Source organism: Medicago truncatula, chromosome 4 (genome assembly GCF_003473485.1).
Source record: "Medicago truncatula cultivar Jemalong A17 chromosome 4, MtrunA17r5.0-ANR, whole genome shotgun sequence".
In the NCBI taxonomy this organism is placed as follows: Eukaryota; Viridiplantae; Streptophyta; class Magnoliopsida; order Fabales; family Fabaceae; genus Medicago; species Medicago truncatula.
The window spans coordinates 23,879-45,438 of NC_053045.1; the positions used below are offsets into that span (position 1 = coordinate 23,879).

General features: G+C 35.6%; 2 non-coding genes across 2 annotated transcripts; both read left to right on the forward strand.

Moving 5' to 3' along the window:
• The first annotated feature begins 482 nt into the window (after positions 1–482).
• Positions 483–589, forward strand: LOC120580363 (small nucleolar RNA R71). Its single transcript, XR_005646087.1, has one exon. It is a non-coding gene; the product is annotated as a small nucleolar RNA R71 (small nucleolar RNA).
• A 4,276-nt stretch (positions 590–4,865) lies between these two features.
• Positions 4,866–4,972, forward strand: LOC120580369 (small nucleolar RNA R71). The gene has a single exon (XR_005646093.1). It is a non-coding gene; the product is annotated as a small nucleolar RNA R71 (small nucleolar RNA).
• The last annotated feature ends 16,588 nt before the right edge of the window (positions 4,973–21,560 follow it).

Here is a 21,560-nt window from a genome sequence, read left to right on the forward strand (position 1 = left end):
AGCCAGGTGGTGCTGTTTGCCCATAGGAACCTTGAGGATTTTTGTAAAAATTTTGATTTGGCCTCATTCCTTGGTTGTATTGAGCGTAATTCAGTTGCTCAATATTGGCAGCACTACCTAACTGACAATCAACACCTGTATGACCAGTTATACCACAGACTTCACAAGTAGGGGATGCAGGGGAAGGTTGGGCAGCATTAACATTAAGTTTTTCAATTTTTTGTGTTAATGCCTCAACCTTAGCAGCAAGGTGGTTATATTCAGAGACTTCGTATATACCTGCCTCTTTCTTAGAGGGAGTAGGAGTGGTGACGGCTCTTTCGTTGGTCCATTGATAGTGATTTTGAGCCATGTCCTCAATCAAAGCATAAGCCTCCGTGTAGTTTTTGTTCATTAGAGCTCCACCTGCAGCTGCATCAACAGACATTTTAGTGGTATATGACAAGCCATTATAAAACGTGTGGACTATAAGCCACTTCTCTAGGCCATGGTGGGGACAAAGTCTAAGCATTTCCTTGAAACGCTCTCACGCCTCATAGAGAGACTCCCCATCTTTTTGATTGAAACGCGTAATTTGGTCTCTAAGTTTAGCTGTTTTAGATGGGGGGGAAAATCGGGCGAGGAATGCTCGCCTCATATCGTCCCATGAAGTAATGGAACCGACTTCTAGGGAATGGAACCAAGCGCTAGCTCTATCCCTTAAGGAAAAGGGAAAGAGATGAAGTCTTACGGCTTCTTGGTTCTCTTTTATGGTGCCACTGAGTCTAAGGAAGGAAGAAATATGGAGATTTGGATCCTCAGTGGGTGATCCAGAAAACTGGTTTTGCTGCACTAAATTGAGTAGTGCAGGCTTGATTTCGAAGTTATTACCCGTAACCGTTGGGTACACGATAATAGCTTGTGGCTCTTCCGTTGAAGGAGTAGCATACTCTTTGAGAGTACGTTCAGCCATAGCGGTATTATTTTGTGCCTCTTTCTTTTTCTTATGCAAAAATCTTTCGATCTCAGGAATAAATTCTCCGAGACTTTTACTTCTTCGCATAAGAAACCGAGAACCCAAGAAGTTAGTGGTAAAAACAAAAGAAAGAAAAGTAGAAGAGAAAAGGAAGAGAAGAGAGTTCTAATCACAAAGAAAGAGTTAATCAAATTAGTTTACTCCCCGGCAGCGGCGCCAAAAACTTGATGAGATAAAACAGCAAGTGTACGGTCTTACCGAAGTAGTATAAAAGAGTATCGTTCCGATAGGGAGTAGTTCAATTTAATTAACCTTTAGAGATGATTAGAAGAGAGAAGAGAATTGTAAGTTGGGGGTTTTTAAACGGTTAAAAAGCAATATAATAAAAGAGCCTTGGGATCGTTGGTTTCATCTAAATAACAAGTCCTTCTCAAACCAAAACCATAAGCTTATAATGTTATGTTAGACCTAATTTCTCAAGACAGTTTCTCTTAAGTTCCTCTAGCAACCAAGCCTATTTCGCTGACTTGATTACTATTGGATTTTGGTTCCTCTAACAACCAAGCCTATTTCGCTGACTTGATTGTTATTAGTTCCCTTGAAGATCGAAACTATATGTCTCAAAGATTGCAAAGCCTATTTCGCTGACTTTGCAATCCTTGTCTGAATTCACTTGTTCGAATATCAAAGCTCCACTTTCGTTTTATGAATTGATATTTGGAATAATGGACGAACAATTATCAAACCCTCCACTTTCGTTTCCACAGTTTGATAATGGTTAATCCATGTTAAGACGGTGAATTCAGATAAGAAATTAGGGTTACATAAGATTAAGGCTTAGGGCTTGGTTTGATTAGGATTATGTCATTTAGACTTATCCAACAATCCCAAGACAAGAAGAAGTCTACTCACTCATGTTCATCGTAGACATGGGGGAGAAGAGAGAAAGCATGAAAGTAAAAGACAGGAAAATAAAGGAAAGGAAAAGAACTTTATTTAGAAAAGCAATTGTCACTTATTGTATTCCAAGTAAAGATGAATATTTGTGATGGCTAGCTACTCTATTTATAGTACACAATTGACTTAAAATCTAAGCAAGTATATTCCAAGAATATTCCTCGGTAGATTGTGCGCCAAAATAGAATAGCTTGGAGTCCAAGCAAAAGCAGCAAAAGGTCTTCTGGAGGGTGGCACGGCCGTGCCAAGGCTAGCACGGGCCGTGCCAAGGCTAGCACGGGCCGTGCCAAGGCTAGCACGGGCCGTGCCAGGCTTCTGACTTGTGGGAGATATATTTTGTTTCCCAATCTTCGTATTTTCGTGTCCAATTTGCTCCAAATCCCTTTCTTTTGCTCCAAGACTCAATCCATCCAATATTCTTCCCTGAAATATAATAAATTGCAATTTAAAGTAAACTATCCTAAAAAAGAAATAATACTAATATAAAATTATATAAAATCTAAATAAAACTAAACTAAAAAGCATATTAAAATAGCATATAAATGACTCATCACTTTGCTTGGTGTCCTTGAAGATTATGCCATGATTCTTGGCTTGCGTTTTCTTCTTTGATTGTGGTCCTCCGGAAGAGCTTGCTCCACCTTTCCTAGATGCCATTATCCTTGACCTTGGTTTGACCTTTTGAGATGGTGGTAAAGGTTGGTTAAGTGATGGGGTTATGGGTCAAGTGAGTTTTAAGAGTTGGGTTGTGGAGTTTGGTGATGAATTTGTTGGTTTTGGGTTAGGTTAATGGGGGTGACGAATTTGGGTGATTTTTGTTTGGATGGATGAAAGTTGTTTTTGAATGGTGTGTTATGATTGGAATGGTGTTTGTGATTGATGGGGTGAAGAAATGGTGTGAATTGGTGAAGTTTTGAGGGAGATATGGAGGTTTGAGGTTTTGTGGTTATGGAGGTTTTAGAGAAAAAATGGAAGGATGAGAGATGATTGTGGTTGAGAATGGGGGATGAAGAAGATGAAAGGTGAGGTTAATATTTACCTGGAGTCAGGCACGGCCGTGCCAACCTTAGCACGGCCCGTGCCAAGTTCCTAGAGTTTGGGTGGGTTTTTGGAAGGCAAGGTCTGGCACGGCCGTGCCAGTGTGAGCACGGGCCGTGCCAAGGTTCTGGATATAGGGGCATCAAAATTTTTCGTTTTCTTGAATCATACTCGGACAATTACCTAAAAAAAAATTAAAGCAACAAAAAACAAACAAAACAAAAGCAGTTAAATACGTGGGTTGCCTCCCACGAAGCGCTTATTTATAGTCATTAGCTTGACATCAAGAAAGTGTCCTTAGAAGGGATCAAAGAGGTCATATTGTGTAGATGACGCTAATGAGCGTTCTTTCACATCATGACCTTTAATCATGTTACAAGAATAAAGAGTGGGACCTTTCATAAAATTCTCCAACTCAAATCCTATCAGCTCATCACTCACTTGAAAAACAATCCTACCATTCTTAACATCTACTATAGCACCCGCGGTAGCGAGAAAGGGTCGTCCTAGAATTATAGGGCACTCATTGTCCTCATCTATGTCAAGCACCATGAAAATTTGGGATGTATATCCCTTCTATTTTAACGGGGATGTCCTCAACATATCCGACAGATTGGATATCAGAACGATCGGCTAACTTCAATGTTGTTTCGGTAGGTTTCAACTCCCCTATTCCCATCCTTTTAAAGAGGGGTAAGGGCAACAGACTAACACTAGCTCCTAAATCACATAAGGCTCGGTTTAAGGTTTCACTCTCTATCATACAAGGGATGGCAAAACTTCCTGGATCTCTAAGCTTTGGAGGTGGCTTCTTGATGATTGCACTTCTTTCTCTTGTCAAAGTTATTGTCTCATTGTGCTCTATAGCCTTTTTCTTTGAAAAATGTCTTTTAAAAACTTGGCATATAGAGGCATACGAGACAAAGCTTCAGTAAAGGGAATCTGAATGCAAATCTTTTTAAGTATGTTTAAGAATTTATTAAATTGAGCCTCCAAGTTAAGCTTAACGAGCTTTAATGGGGAAAGGGCTTTGTTCTCGTCAAGTGGTTTCTTTATCGCATCCTTCTCACCTAGAAGCTTAACACTCTCTCCCTTGACACTTTTGGCTTTAGCAACGGTCTCTTCTAACTTACTACCCCCACAAGAAATAGCATTGACATGAACTTTGGGGTTAGTTTCGGTCTGACCGGGAAAGACTCCCGGTGTTTGAGAAGAGGTGGCCACTTGTTGGGCCACTTGGGAGATCTGGGTCTCAAGCATTTTAGTGTGTGTGGCGATAGAATCAACCTTGGTAGTGTGTTTGGAGAGATAGTCGTTCAGAAATCCTGTTTGGTTTTTCAGTTCTTGAAGTTGTTTATTTTGATTCATCATACAATTTTCCAACAAAATTTCCAAACTTGATTTCTGAGCCACCCCTTGGTTGTTTGTATAGCCAGGTGGTGCTACTTGTCCATAGGAACCTTGAGGATTTTTATAAAAGTTTTGATTTGGCCTCGTTCCTTGGTTATATTGAGCATAATTCAATTGCTCAATAATATTAGTAGCACTACCTAACTGACAATCAACACCAATATGATCAAATATACCACAGATTTCACAAGGAGGAGAAGTAGGAGAAGGTGTGACAGCATTAACATTGAGTTTTTCAAATTTTTGAGTTAATGCATCGACCTTAGCAGCAAGGTGATCATAATCAGAGACCTCGTAAATACCTGCCTCCTTTTTGGAGGGTGTAGAGGCGGTGATGGCTCTCTCGTTGGTCCATTGGTAGTGATTCTGAGCCATATCTTCAATCAAAGCATAAGCCTCTGTGTAGTTCTTATTCATTAGTGCTCCACCTGCAGCTGCATCAACAGACATCTTAGTGGTATATGTTAGGCCATTATAAAAAGTGTGGACTATGAGCCACTTTTCTAAACCATGGTGGGGACAAAGTCTAAGCATTTCCTTGAAACACTCTCACGCATCATAGAGAGACTCCCCATCTTTTTGGTTGAACCGCGTGATTTGGTCTCTTAGTTTGGCGGTTTTAGAAGGGGGAAAGAATCGGGCAAGGAATGCTCGCCTCATTTGATCCCATGAAGTGATGGAACCGACTTCTTGGGAATGGAACCAAGCGCTAGCTCTATCCCTTAAGGAAAAGGGAAAGAGATGAAGTCTTACGGCTTCTTGGTTCTCTTTTATAGTGCCACTGAGTCTAATGAAGGAAGAGATATGAGATTTGGATCCTCAGTGGGTGATCCAGAAAACTGATTTTGCTGCACCAAATTGAGTAGTGCAGGCTTAATCTCGAAATTGTTACCTTCAACCGTTGCGTACACGATAATAGCTTGTGGCTCTTCCGTTGAAGGAGTAGCATACTCTTTGAGAGTGCGTTCGGCCATAGCAATATTATTTTGCGCCTCTCTCTTTTTCTTATGCAAATATCTTTCAATGTCAGAAATAAATTCTCCGAGACTTTTACTTCTTCGCATAAGAAATCGAGAACCCAAGAAGTTAATGGTAACACAAAGAAAGAAAGAAGTAGAAGAAAAGAGGGAGAAGAAGGAGTTCTAATCACAAAGAAAGAGTTAATTAAACTAGTTTACTCCCCGGCAGCGGCGCCAAAAACTTGATGAGATAAAACCGCAAGTGCACGGTCTTAACGAAGTAGTATGAAAAGAGTATCGTTCCGACAGAGAGTAGTTTAATTCAATTAACCTTTGATAATGATTAGAGGAGAAAAGAGTTGAAAGTTGGGGTTTTCAAGCGATTGAAAGATGATAATAATAATAATAATAGGAGCCTTGGGATCATTGGTTCATCTAAATAACAAGTCCTTCACAAACCAAACTATAAGCTTATAACCTTATGTTAGACCTAATTTCTCAAGACAGTTTCTCTTATGTTCCTTTAGCAACCAAGCCTATTTCACTGACTTAATTACTATTAGATTTTGGTTCCTCTAACAACCAAGCCTATTTCGCTGACTTGATCATTATTAGTTCCCTTGAAGATCGAAACTGTATGTCTCAAAGATTGCAAAGACTATTTCGCTGCCTTTGCAATCCTTGTCTAAATTCACTTGTTCGAATATCAAAGCTCCACTTTCGTTTTATGAATTGATATTTGAGATAATGGATAAACAATTATCAAACCCTCCACTTTCATTTCCACAGTTTGATAATGGTTGATCCATGTTAAAGCGGTGAATTTAGATAAGAAATTAGGGTTGCATAAGATTAAGGCTTAGAGCTTGGATTGATTAGGATTATGTCATTTAGACTTATCCAACAATCCCAAGACAAGGAGAAGTCTACTCACTCATGTTCATCGTAGACATGGGGGAGAAGAGAGAAAGCATAAAAATAAATGACAAGAAAATAAAGGAAAAGAAAAGAACTTTTATTAGAAAAGCAATTGTCACTTATTGAATTCCAAGAAAAAATGAATATTTGTGATGGATAGCTACTCTATTTATAGCATACATTCGACTTAAAATCTAAGCAATTACATTACTGGAATGTTCCACAAGAAACTGCGGGCTAAAATAGAGTAGCTTAAAATCTAAGCAAAAGCAGCAAAAGTGACTCTGGAGGGTGGCACGGCCATGCCAATGCTAGCACGGGCCGTGCCAAGCTTCTGACTTTGGGGAGACGTATTTTTGTCTCTGAATCTTCGTATTTTCGTACTAAATCAGCTCCAAGTCCCTTTCTTTTGCTCCAAGATTCAATCCATCCAATATTCGTTCCTGAAATATAATAAAGTGCAATTTGTAGTAAACTAACTCAAAAAGGAAATAATACTAATATAAAATAAAATAAAATCTATTTAAAACTAAACTAAATAACATATAAAAATAGATATTAAATGACTCATCAGCTTTCTTTGGCTTCTTACATTGTGAACCTATATGACCTTCCTCATTGCAGTTAAAGCACACAATATCATCATGTTTGCACTCAGCTAGTGCATGACCTTTCTTACCATAGCGAAAACATCTTTTTACATCCCAGGACAAGCATTACTCTTGTGGCCTTTCTCACCACAAGTATAGCAGACAATCTCAACAGGAGCATCTTTCTTTCTAGGGCGCCTCTCATCAACCATTCTCTGTTTACCCTTATCAGCAGGAGCACTGTAAGGCTTAGGACGACTCTGCTGACCTTTGGCTTTTCGCTCATTCACAATCTTGTAATGAGTCTTGGTATCCTCCTCATAAATTCTGCAACTGCTCACCAACTCAGAAAAGACACGGATCTTCTGGTAACCAATTGCTCTCTTAATCTCAGCACACAAACCGTTATCAAATTTGATACACTTTGAAAACTCAGCAGTCTCGGCAGTATAGTGCGGATAGAACTTTGCCAACTCCATAAAATTGGCAGCATACTCTGTCATTGACATGTTTCCTTGCTTCAGGTCAAGGAACTCGATCTCTTCTTCCCGCGAACATCTTCCGAAAAGTATCTGTCTAGGAACTCTCTCCTAAACAGAGCCCAAGTAACCACAGCACCATCTTGCTCTAAGGTAGGTAGAAGACTCACCCACCATCTTGCTCTAATATTCCTCTTTGTACCTGTGTAGAAAATCATAATATCATCGTTATTCAAAATATGAGTAGGAAAAGGAGTCCCGCGAGCATAAACCATTGGGGAAATACGGCCCTCATTATGAGCAGCAGTAATAGCCCGGCTTAGCACCTCTTCAGCTAGACAGAAAAGAAGGGGGGACAAGGGGTCCCCTTGTCGAACACCACAAGAGCAAGAGAAAAAGCCCACCAGTTTTGCATTCACCAAAATAGAGAGCCGGGAAGAGTAAAGAATGGTCCGAATCCATTGAATGAAAATCATGGAAAAGCCAAATTGCGTAAGAACATAAATTAAAAAATCCCAATCCAACGTATCAAAAGCTTTCGCGATATCCACTTTGAGAGAAATATTACCTCCATGTTGTCGCCTGTCCATACCGTTAATAGCCTCAGATGCCAAAATTACACACTCAGAAATACTACGCTCTTTAATAAACCCGTGTTGCTCAACGGACACAATTCGCATGGCAATAGAAGCAAGTCTGTCAGCAAGGATTTTAGTAATGACTTTAAACTAAAAGTTGGCTAGAGCTATAGGGTGGAAGTCTCCCATAGCTTTATCGCCTGGAGTTTTGGGAACCAGTACAATTAGATTAGAATTAACGGTCGTAGCCAGATAGCCTGTTGTAAAAAAATCCTGGACAGAATTCACCACATCCATTGAAACAATATCCCAGTAAGTTTGCTAAAAATGACCACTAAAACCATCCGGACCCGGAGCACCATCACAGTTGAGATCAAATACCGCAACCTTTATCTCAGTGCTCAAGGGAACATAACACAAAACATCACTCTCAGCAGAAGTAATCAAATTGGGAATAAGCCGCTCCACCATATTATTAGAAGCACAATTATTACTTACACTAAGTATGGATTGAAAATAAGATAAAACATGTGCCTCAATATCAGCAAGATCAGTAATAATATTATCGCCATCCTGAAGCATGGACAAATTTTTAGAAACAACATGCACCTTCGTCACTCTGTGGAAGTAAGAAGTATTGCGATCACCATGGATGAATAACTTTTTCTTTCCAAAGAGTATCTTGTGCATTCAATGCTTTAGTGAGGATGAGATGAGCCTGTAGATCCTGAGAATAAAGACTATCTGTAATTCCATCAGTGTCAATAAGAAGTTGAATACGGTTAACCTCATCGACTGCCATGCGAACTTTTCTATCCACATCACCAAAAGTAGTTCGATTCCAAGCCTTAAAAGCATTTTTAAGAGTTTTTAATTTAAGTTGCATACGAACCATACCACTACCACGGACATGTTTGGACCAACACTCCAAACCAGGCGCCTACAATCCTCATGAGTTGTCCATGTCTTGAAAAATTTAAAAGGGGCTGCATTTCTAACATTATGACCATCAATAGAGATTAGAAGAGGATGATGATCCGAATGATGACGAACCAGAGAGCTACATGTAGTGCGCTTCTCATGAGGATGAAGAGGATGAACATCATAAAGAAGGAGGAGGCCGACGACCCCGCTTCTCATGAGCCACTAATACAACATTAAAATCACCCACAAAAAGCAAAGGACTGTGATACATACCAATAACTCGAGTGAGGTCTGCCCAAAGATGACGGCGAGATAAATAAGATGTGCTTGCATAGATTCCTGCAACATAAACAGTAACTTGTTGAAATAAAATTTCCAAGACAATACATTGGGAGGAAACAAAAACGATGGAAGGGTTGATGTCTCTCCCCCACAGTGTAACGCCCTCTTTGAATTATTTAATTATTTAATTGAGTCTAGAATTTATTAAGATGAGTTTAGAATATATTTATATGATATGTGTGATTTAAGGTGATTTATATGATTTATATGATCGATGTGATTATGTGATTTTATGAGGAGTTGTGACTTATTTTATTGTTTAATAAAATAAGATTTGAAAATAAAAGAAATATTGAGTTGAGGGGTTGTTTTGAGATTTTAGAGAGTTTTGGGGGAGAAAGAGGAATAAGATAAAATAGATAGAGGAGATATAAATAGGAGAGACCTAGTTTAGAAAAACAGTACGTACAATCATTTTTTGGAGAAAAGGGAGAAAAAGCCAAGAGAAGAGAAGAGGACCTTTAGAGCTGCGATTTTCATTGCTAAGGTAAGGGTGAGACTAGCATTCAATTGTATTAATCTATATAATTCTGATGATTGTATTTAGCAAGTGTAGGATTGAATTACAGAAGTTGGAGAATTAGGGTTTAAGAGAGAAATTGAGGATTAATTGATGTAGAACGGTTAGATTGATGTAGAAACTGTTTACAGACCTTAGATAATCCATATAATGATTACATAAATTAGTTTTGAGCTTTAAACCATGTGTAAGTGAATTTTTGTGAAAATTGCACTTCTGCCCAAGCCAACATTCATCGCTCGCTGTAACGCCCTCTTTAATTATTTGATTATTTTAATGAGTTTAGAATATACTTATATGATTTGTGTGATTTATATGATTTATTTTGATGAGTGATATTTTGTTATGTTATATGTTGATATTTATTAGTATAATATATATGCTATTGGTTTAGAAATATATATGTTATAGAAATATATTTGTTATAGAGATATATTTGTTATTTGTTATAGAAATATTATATATATATATATATATATATATTATATATATATATATATATATTAGAATAGAATATTGAGTTTAGGGGTTGTTATGAGACTTTAGAGAGTTTTGGGGGAGAAAGAGAAATAAGATAAAATAGAAAAGAAAAGTTATAAATTGGAGAGACCTAGTTTAGAAAAACATAACGTACGATCAATTTTGGAGAAAAGGGAGAAAAAGCCAAGAGAAGGGAGAGAGACCTATGAAGCTGCGATTTTTATATTCCAAGATAAGGGTGGGACTAACATTCAATAATCTTGAGTCTATGATTCTGAAAATTGTATTTAATATGTTGTAGGTTTAGTTTTTGAGAATTTGAGAATTAGGGTTAAGAGTGATGATTGTGATGATTTTGAATGAAAGTGAAGTTGAATAATATGGGTTGCTTTTTCTGATTTTTCTTTTTATCTCTGCCCCGAATTTGAAATGAAATCTGGTATTGATAGGTACAGAATTGGTCTTAGGTGTAAACACGAAAGTTGTAGGTATCAATGTTAGCTTTCTAATGTCGTTGGTTTGACTTCAAAAGGATTTATAGAACTTGAGTTATAGTCAAATTACTGCACGTAGGTCACAGTGAATAATTGAATATGATTGATGAATTAGTATATGAATGTATATGTTTATGTGTATTATGTTGTTTATGATTGATGAATTAGTATATGTATGTATATGTTGTGAATACGATATTGTCCATGATTGATGAAGTGTTATATGTATATATGATGTTTTAAGATGTTGATTATTATTGGATGTTGTTATATTGTGATATAATTGTATATGCATTACTTGAATTATATGTGAATAATTGAGACGTTGTTGACTTGCATTTGATATTATTATGTCATGCTGTTTTTGTATACTGTTGTGTTGCTGTTGTTATTTAACTAAGCTGCATGAGTCGGTCTAAGTTGATTAAGATGATGAAGTTCCAAATTATTGGATTATATAAGAGGTTGTCGATTTAAGATGTTAAGAGGTCGAGTCCATGCATTAGCATTTCATTGTTGGGGGCTTGATGCCCTGGGAGCCTTTTTACGCTCAAATACGTTGGGGGCTTGATTCCTTGGATTGGTACCACATGCATATAAGAGGTCTAAGTTGCATAGTCAAGTTGGAGTCGCATTTGTCGAGTCAAAGATGTTTAAGTTGCCAAGTTGTTGAAGCTGTGATTCTTTATATGAACTATTAAAGATGTGATATATGATATATTATTGTCTATGATGAATATTATGATGATTTTAGGTTGTTAAATATAATTATTGAATTATATGCTTAATATTATTGTTTTGTGAAATCTCACCCCTTCTGCTTGGAAATGTTGCTCTTCGTATGAGTAACTTGCAGGTAACCAAGAATAGTTGATGTCGTGTGAGCTTTCTCTCTCGTGTGTCTTAGGTGCTCTGATATGTAACGGGATGGGAACTTGTTATTGCTTTTCTATTCCTTACGTATTATTTTTGAAGATTTATGACTATGTTTTTGGATTGGATTTTTATGAGACATTTATGAAGAGGCCTTCGTGCCAAAGACTGTTTAGTTATTGAATAAATTCCGCTGCGAAGTATTAAAGATTTTGTTATTGAATTTTAAAGGATAAATAGTTATTTATTCAGTTATGATTTTAAGAAAAGAATGTGACATTCCGTTTATGTGAATACTCTGATTATTTTTATGAAATTTTTATGTTGGGGAAACGGGGTGTTACACTCGCCTCCCGAGTGATGATCCTCGCCATAGCGAGTGATGAAATTCATCGCTCGCCGCGCGAGCAACTTCTTCTCGCCTCGTGAGTCATACCCTGCAGCTCGCCGTAGCGAGCAGTTCACTCGCCATAGCGAGTGTGACCCGTTAGTCAACATGATTTTGTATTTTTGACCCTTAAGTTGAACTTTAGATGATTTTGAGTGCCTGAACAAGTATAATAATGATTAGGCAAGTTTTTAGATTGAGATTGAACCTGGGAAAGTTTAAAAAATGGATTTTTGGGTGAAAGATGTCAAACTCCCGAGAGCACCCTTTTTCAGTTCGCCGTGGCGAGCAGCGTACTCGCCAAAGCGAATACCACTTTTTCTGAACTCGCCATAGCGAGTAGAGGCCCTCGCCTCGCGAGTCCTTGTGAGACAGAACACCTTGTAAGGTTTATTGTGTCCTTTGTCGCACGAGTTGATGTGAGTTGATCTTAGAGGTAAGAAACTAAGTTGTTTATCTTTATGTTGATGTTCCAGTAAGACTGATGTTTATGATTTGATGTTGTTTATAATGTGATATAATTGTATATACATTACTTGAATTATATATGAATATTTGAGATGTTGATGACTTGCATTTGATATTGTTATATCATGTTGTTTTGCATACTGCCTATGTTGCTGTTTGTTTATTAACTAAGCTGCATGAGTCGGTCTAAGATGAAAGAAGATGTTCCAAATTATTGGATTTATATAAGAGGTCGTTGTTTTTAAGATGTTGAGTTGTTGAGTCCATGCATTCACATTCATTGTTGGGGGCTTGATGCCCTAGAGCCTTTGCTCACCACGTTGGGGGCTTGATGCCCTGGAGCTTTAGCTCAACCAAGTTGAGGGCTTGATGCCCTGGAAGTATATTAATACTTATTACGTTGAGGGCTTGATGCCCTGAATTGGTACCACATGCATATAAGAGGTTTAAGTTGCATAGTCGAGTTGAAGTCGCATTGTCGAGTCAAAGTTGTTAAGTTGCCAAGATGTTAAGTTGTGATTCTTTATATGAACTGTTAATGAAGTGATATATGATATATTATTATCTATGATGATATTATGATGTTTTCATGTTGTTAAATATAATTGTTAAATTATATGTTTAATATTATTGTTTTGTGAAATCTCACCCCTTCTGCTTGGAAATGTTGCTCTTCGTATAAGTAACTTGCAGGTGATCGAGAGTAGGTTGCTGTCGTTTGCTGTCGTGAGAGGCTATCCCTCACTGAGTCGTTTAGGTGCTCTGATACGTAACGGGATAGGATCTTTTGTGGTTATTTTCTATTCCTTACGTATTTGATTTATGATGTTAATTGATTAAGTTGTTTAACTGAACTTTATGAGATGTTTTGATGAGGCCTACGTGCCAAGACTTATTTATGTTGATGAATTAAATCCGCTGCGAATTTTTGAATTAATATGTTGAAGGATAAATTGTTATTTATCTCATTTATGATTTTAAGAAGTGTAGCATTCCGTTTATGTGTTGATTACTCTGATAAATGTTATGAAATTTTTATGTTGGGAAAACGGGGTGTTACAATTGGTATCAGAGCAGGCCGGTCTGTCCGGCCAATTAGATGAGTCGTGACGAGTTTAGTAACAGTTGTAATACTGTCTTATGTTGTTGTTGCTTGTTGTGTAGAAAACTAAGAATGGCTGGAAGAAATGATGTTGTGATTGCTGTTGCACTAGAAGTTGTAGCTCAAGTTGTGGGACATCAGCCTGCTGCAAATGCTGGTGCTAATGCTGAAGTGAGGATGCTAGAAACTTTTCTGAGGAATCATCCTCCTACTTTCAAGGGAAGATATGACCCTGATGGAGCTCAGACGTGGCTCAAGGAGATTGAGAGAGTGTTTCGAGTTATGCAGTGTACTGAGGGTCAGAAGGTGCGTTTTGGAACGCATATGCTAGCTGAGGAAGCTGATGACTGGTGGGTGAGTCTTCTACCTACCTTAGAGCAAGATGGTGTTGTGGTTACTTGGGCTGTGTTTAGGAGAGAGTTCCTAGACAGATACTTTCCGGAAGATGTTCGAGAAAAGAAGAGATCGAGTTCCTTGAGCTGAAGCAAGGAAACATGTCAGTGACAGAGTATGTTGCCAAGTTTGTGGAGTTGGCAAAGTTCTATCCACACTATACTGCCGAGACTGCTGAGTTTTCAAAGTGTATCAAATTTGAGAACGGTTTGCGTGCTGAGATTAAGAGAGCAATTGGTTACCAGAAGATTCGTGTCTTTTCTGAGTTGGTGAGCAGTTGCAGAATTTATGAGGAGGATACCAAGACTCATTACAAGATTGTGAATGAGCGAAAAGTCAAAGGTCAGCAGAGTCGTCCTAAGACTTACAGTGCTCCTGCTGATAAGGGTAAACAGAGAATGGTTGATGAGAGGCGCCCTAGAAAGAAAGATGCTCCTGTTGAGATTGTCTGCTATACTTGTGGTGAGAAAGGCCACAAGAGTAATGCTTATCCTGGGATGTAAAAAGATGTTTTCGCTATGGTAAGAAAGGTCATGCACTAGCTGAGTGCAAACATGATGATATTGTGTGCTTTAACTGCAATGAGGAAGGTCATATAAGTTCACAATGCAAGAAGCTTAAGAAGGCGCAGACTACTGGGAGAGTTTTTGCATTGACTGGTACTCAGACTGAGAACGAGGATCGCTTGATCAGAGGTACTTGTTATTTTGATAGTACACCTTTAGTTGCTATTATTGATACTGGTGCTACGCATTTTTTTATTGCTATTGATTGTGCTACTAAGTTGGGTCTTACTATGTCTAATATGAATGGAGAGATGGTTGTCGAAACTCCAGCTAAGGGTTCGGTGACTACTTCTCTTGTGTGTTTAAGATGTCCTTTGTCTATGTTTGATCGTGATTTCTAAATTGATTTGGTTTGTTTACCTTTGAGTGGTATGGATGTAATCCTTGGTATGAACTGGTTAAAGTACAACCATGTTCACATTAATTGTTTTAGTAAGTCGGTGTATTTCCCTTCTGCTGAAGAGGAAAGTGGCGCAAAGTTTTTGTCTACTAAACAGCTGAAGCAGTTAGAACGTGATGGTATTTTGATGTTTTCCTTGATGTCATACCCCAATTTTAGACCCAAGATCCCACTGACACGCGTCGTTTAACCCCGATCAGTCTCATGTTTCAGTGAAAATTTCGGCAGAGAAGTATTTTAAAATACCTCATTTTATTTCCGAGTCGGGCCCTCTTCTCTCAGTCTTTAATCAATTATTTCCATCTTTTAAATTTTTGTTATAAATTAATTATTTTAACTTTAGTTTAATATAGACTTAATTTCTTTTTATTCCCATTTTAAATAAATCCAAGTTTTCTTTTCTTTTATTATTTAATTAGGAGATAAAACCCAAATATATATATATATATATGTGTGTGTGTGTGTGTGTCTATCCTTTTTTCATTTTTTTAATTAAGTGATAAGTCCAAAAGCAGTCCCAAGTCTTTCACGCATATGCCATTCCAATCCAGCTTTCACCAAGCCTCATCTACAAAAACTCAGGAACAGAAACGCATCCCCTTTTCTCCTTCCCAAGCTACTGATTCTCAACAAACCCTAGTCCCAAACAGCACTATAAATAGAGACCTGCACAACACAAGAACAACACACATGAAACGCACATAAGCCAGAGAGACACGGAAAAAAGAAGCCGGAGACGCACAGGAAGCAGATCGGACGAGGAGCAAACGCAGGAAACACAAAAGAGAAAGCCAGCAACGCACACACACAGTGGAAAGCAGATCGAACAGAGAAGAAGCAGATCGAACAGAGCTTATCTCTCTAGAAATGAGTGAAGAGAGAGAAGGGGATGTAAGAAATGAAAGAAAAACCGGCGTTGCTCATTTATAGTACTAGGTCGAACCGGTTCGACCTTGAACCGATCTGAACCAGTCTGAACTCCCTTTAGCCCACTGGCGTGCCTGCTCACCCAGTAAGCCCAATTCTGCACACCCTTGAATGCTGCTGCACCCCCACCTTGTGATTGAACCTTTTTTTTTATTATTATTTCATGCATTTTATTTATCTTTTAGCATTGTAATTATTATTTTATATTCTCTCATGCATGTTTATTTGTTTATGTCATTTATTTTATTTTTAGAGCAAGGATGTTATAATGTAAATTAGGCTTTGATGTAAATAATTTATTTGTTTTCTTGTCATTTATTTTCTGCAGACATTAGAATGCATAATAGGTTTTATGTAATAGCTTTAGGTGCATGTGTGCGTGTGTGCGTGTATGTTTACTTTTATGCTTAATAGTTTAGGTCAAAGGTCCTCGTGGTGGTCCAACGCCACCATGAGGTACACCTACGTTTTATTTTTATGCTCCGTTAGTTTAATTTTTGTCCAATTATTCAAAAACATGCAAATAACAAAAAATCACAAAAATATTTTTTATAATAAACCTTGATCCAAATCAAGTGACCGCATTTTTTATTTTCTTTTCTTAATCAAATATCAATCAATTTAATTTACTTCGAGTTTCTTTTTTTTCAATATTAAAAAACACAAACAAATACTCATTTGCCACTTGGCTTTTACATTTTTAAACCTTTTTTTCAAAACTAATAAAAAAAACACTCAACAAATCAAACGTCAATTTTCACCCCGAACTACGAGGTTTTGATCCCTCACGGGTACATAGGCAGAGGACCATGTCCTTCCAAACAATAAAAAATGTAGATAATTAGGTCTTTATTTTTTTTCCACTTTAATTCCTTCTTTTTCCACTTTAATTCCTTCTTTTCAAAATAAGCAAGCAAGTTATAGCACATTAAATTAAATTAAATCAAGAGGTTCCCGTAGAGTACTACGGACAAAAAGGGTGCTAACACCTTCCCTTTATGTAACTAACCCCCGAACCCTAAATCTTTTCAAATAGGGGTAGTTTGAACTTTTTTCCCCTTTTCATAATAAAATTAAATGTTCAGTCGTGAAATAATTAGTGAGTCAAAAGCTAATCAAATAGCCTTGATCTCCGAAAAATGACGCGAGAGATATCTTAAGGATTTGGACAAAGATGTCGTATCAAATAATATGGTTGTTCTTAACCTACTGTGATTATACAACTTAGTTCATGTTAGCTCTTTTCTTAGATTCGATTTATGTCCCTATAATTTTTTTTATCATATTAGGTTTACGTCTCCTGGTTTTTTTTTTTTGTTCTTTCTCAATAAATTTTTATCTTAAGAAAACTTGTTAGAAAATATCCTTAAAATATCAATTATTTTCTATTTTTAATTTAAAAAATATCTAGAATACTATTTAAAATGAAAGACATGAGATTTTATTGATCATGATAGGTTAAAAGTTATATATTTAATGTATTTAATTAAGAAAAAAGATATCCTATTAAACAAAGGCTTTTTTAATGAAAAAATTTAGTACTTAGTTGTGAGATTAGTTTTTCTTTCTTTCTCAAAACAAAATTAATTTTTTTTCTTCTTCATCCGAGTTTGTACCAAGAAACTTTAACATCATGCGAAAAATACAATCAAAGAAAACCAATAAATACATTGAATTAGACAATTGATATTTCATTAAATTCTAAGATATTTTGCATCTTTTGCAGAAAAATAAAATGATATTGTTCATAGCATTATAATGAAATCAACTATATAATCTGACATATTTCTAGAATCCATTTTCTTTTATCAAAACAAATTGACCATAAATAATTTGAATTAATTCAATTTTAGAAGCAATTCAAAGGTCATTTCAATGAAATATACTCATACTCTCACCCCATGTTTATTTCTATTTTTCAGGTATAAGTTATTTTCAAAGTATGATCAGAGGGCAAATCGCAATAGAGTCTAGTTTAGGGTTTCATTATCCGCTGTATTTTTAAAGGTGTCTTTTATGTAAATGTAAATATTTTGTAAATCTTTCTTATAAATAAAGTTATTCAAAGTCATTTATATGAAGTTTTAAGTTGATATCTTAAAGTAAAACTCCATTTGAGTTGAAAAAGTTTTGAAATCTTAATACTCAAATTTGGATGTTACACATACTCATTATGTTATATCATATACTCGTACTCAATGGTCCTTGCATTTTAGAAGCAATTCAATGGTCCTTGTAATGACATCAATGGTACGTTTCAGATTTGAGAAACGAAAGAAATAAAAATTAAAGCTCAAGAAAAAATGTCACGTCAACATGCTAGTTGAAAGTTGAGCGGAAAAACATTTAAGATTTTGCTTGTTAGAAAGTTGTATTTGTTGTACCAATATATATATATATATATATATATATATATATTTGACTCACTTGTTGACAAATACGTGTATGATTGAAACTTATGATGATTTAGTTACTTTAATTGGTAGAAAGTTAAGGCAAAGAGTACATGGCTCTATTTGATTGGTTGAGAAAACAAACAATCATGATAATTTGATGGTTGCCTTTGAAACATGATTAATAAGTGATAATAAATTCAATTAGTTTTTTGTCATTATAAGACTTTTACAACTTTCCGTTTATAAATAAGGTAACTAATAAAAATATTGATGCATATTTACACAGACACATTGCCTTGTTAAATAAATTCCATGTGTAAAATCTTTTATGAGGTGAATTAGACTTTAATGGTCATTAGAATATGAAGATGCAATGTCTATGTAACACCCTGTTTTTTCAACTTGAATTTTTTTACATAAATCAGAGTAAATAACTAAAACAGGATGCTACACTTCTTTCAAATATAAATATAGTAAAGTTACTATTTATTTCATTCATCTCATGTCATCAATTTAAATCTCAATGCAGCGGAAAACATTTAAATTCAACATCGTGTTGGCACAACGGCAAAATCATCATCCCGTTACGTATAAGAGCGACCCTAAGACGACACGTGAGAGAGTCAAATCACTTCAACATCTATTCTTGATTACCTGCAAGTTACCCACGTAGAGGCAGCATTTCCAAACAGAAGGGGTGAGATTTCACATTCAATAACAATAAGCATATAATTCATCAAATGCATTTAACAATTTAAACATCATCAATTAATAACAATAATTTTTCATATAATATTTCATTAATAACTCATTGAGAAATGACCACTTAAAGACAACGACAATGCGACATCAACAACTTCTACTCGACAATGCAACTTCAACTTCTTAATCATGCATGTGGTACCAACCAGGGCATCAAGCCCTCAACATATAGAGTATAATTATACTCACGTGGCATCAAGCCCTCAACTTAAGAGCAAATAGGCTCACAGGGCATCAAGCCCTCAACGTAAAGAGAAAAGGCTCACAGGGCATCAAGTCCTCAACGTAAAGAGCAAAGGCTCACATGGCATCAAGCCCTCAACTTATATGAGTATGCATGGACTCAACAACTTACAACTTAGACAACTTCAACAACTTATATACCTCCAATATCTTGGAATAACAACTTACAACTTTACAACTTAGACCAACACTTGCAATTAAATGATATTATTAAATCAATAACAGCAGAGACAGCAACATAAAGCAACTTACATCATAGCCAGATTAATACTAACAACTTGGATGATATAAACACTAACAATTTCCATATCATACATTTTCAACTCGCTATGGCGAGCGACAACTAGGGTCACTTGCGAGGCGAGGGAAAATTACTCACAAGGCGAGCGATGAAGTTCATCACTCGCGAGGCGAGGACAACTACTCGCTAAGGCGAGCGATGAATGTCAGCTCGGACAGAATGCAGATTTTCTCAAAAAACTCATCCAATTCCATATTCTAATCATTGTTCTATGAATAGTCTAAGGTCTGGTCACTAATTCTACATCAATTTAACAGGTTCCTACTCTTAATTAATCAATTCACCAACTTTTAACCTAATTCTCAAATCCTCAAAACTACAACCTACAACATGTTAAATTCAATTCTCAGAATTATACAACTTAGAATTAAAGAAGGTTAGTCTCATCCTTACCTTAGGTTAATCGATTGCAAGCTTCTCTTCTTTGGTTCTTCTCTTCTCTTGTTTTCTCCAAAAACTTATTTCACGTGAAAACTATTCTGACTCTACTTTCTCCTATTTATTTCCTCAACCCTCTTTATCTTATTTCCACTTATTCCACTAAACTCTTCTAAATTCCAAAACAGTCCCCACAACTTAATCTTATTTTATTTTCAAATCTTATTCTATTAAAAAAAAAAAATAAGCCACTTAATAATCAACAACACATCACATAATCATATAAATTGCATAAGTCATATAAATAGACTCTAAACTCAATAAAATAATCAAATAATTGAATAGGGCGTTACAGTCTACATTTGATTTTTATGAAGAGATTTGTATATAATAGAGATAAAGATGTTCTTATAGTACAAATAAAAAAATTAAACATAGAATTTAAATCATGAAAGTTGTCTATTTTTTAGTTTGAAAATTCAAAATTTTATTTTTCAATACAAAGTTAATTTGTTTTATTATAATTTTACCTTTTTAACTTATGTCTTTAAGGCACAATTTAGCAAGAACATTATTCTTACAATGACATGTTCCAGTATATTCCTTTCTAAATATAATTTTTAAACAATTTTGTCGAACCATTGGTGTATGCTTTACACCTTGAAATGCGATCATGTCAAGGTATCAAATTTGAATCCTCTTATGCAAATTTGAGTAGGCTAGCGTGTACAGAGTTTGCTTTGCCTTTAAATGGCCTCCTCTAGTGGATATGCCAATGGCTACCGAGATTAATCGATCATTGAATCGGATACCGAGTTTTTAAAAAAAATCATTAACACACTTTCCCAATTTAATCTAAAAATTTAATTGAAAAAAAATGAAGCTACTTTTTTTATTTGTTTACAATTTTTTTAAAGAAAAACAACTAAAAAAAACTTTATATTTTGGTGCATCTCACTCAGATTCAATCCAAATGTGATTGGTACCATTTTTGGTAAATTTTTGTTTTTTTAGAGAGTAAACTTGGTAATATTGTACTAACAATAATCAACTCATAAACATTCTTTCTTCACCATTTTTTTTGGTAATAAATGAGTATTTTTTTTTTTAGGAAATGGATCCTTAATCAGAGGTAAAGGGTTAACATCTTTTTTTTATTTTATTATCTTAGTGAAATTAAAAATGAAAGAAGATTTGCATAAGATCTTTGGTGCACTCTTGTTGAGATTAAAATACAAATTAAAATGTACAAAAAAAATAAACAAATATTACTAAGCAAAAGGATTTGTTCAATGTAAATATTCTTATTTGAATATTTTTTATAAGCTTTATTTTAACGGTTATTTTCATTCAAACTCATTCATGAATTTTCATTATCATTTAATCCTTCATTTAATTTAATTAAACATTTTATTTGATGTTATAAAATTTATGTTTCAAGCAAGAGAAGTCAAACATGTTGTTGATTATTTTTTTTCTAACGTTAATGGTTGATTCATATTTAGAAACAACGGAAATGGAACATGTGTATGGTACCATTGCAATTTTTTTAAAGATAATAAGATCGTACGAAATGAATAAGCAAGTGAAACTGATGTAAAATGGATGGACTATATATAGGGAAAAAGGCTAGCAGATTATTGAACATTAAACATAGTATTAAAAACGCAAATCATCCATATATCATGGTGAAGGAATTGAACGAATTATTTTTTAGAG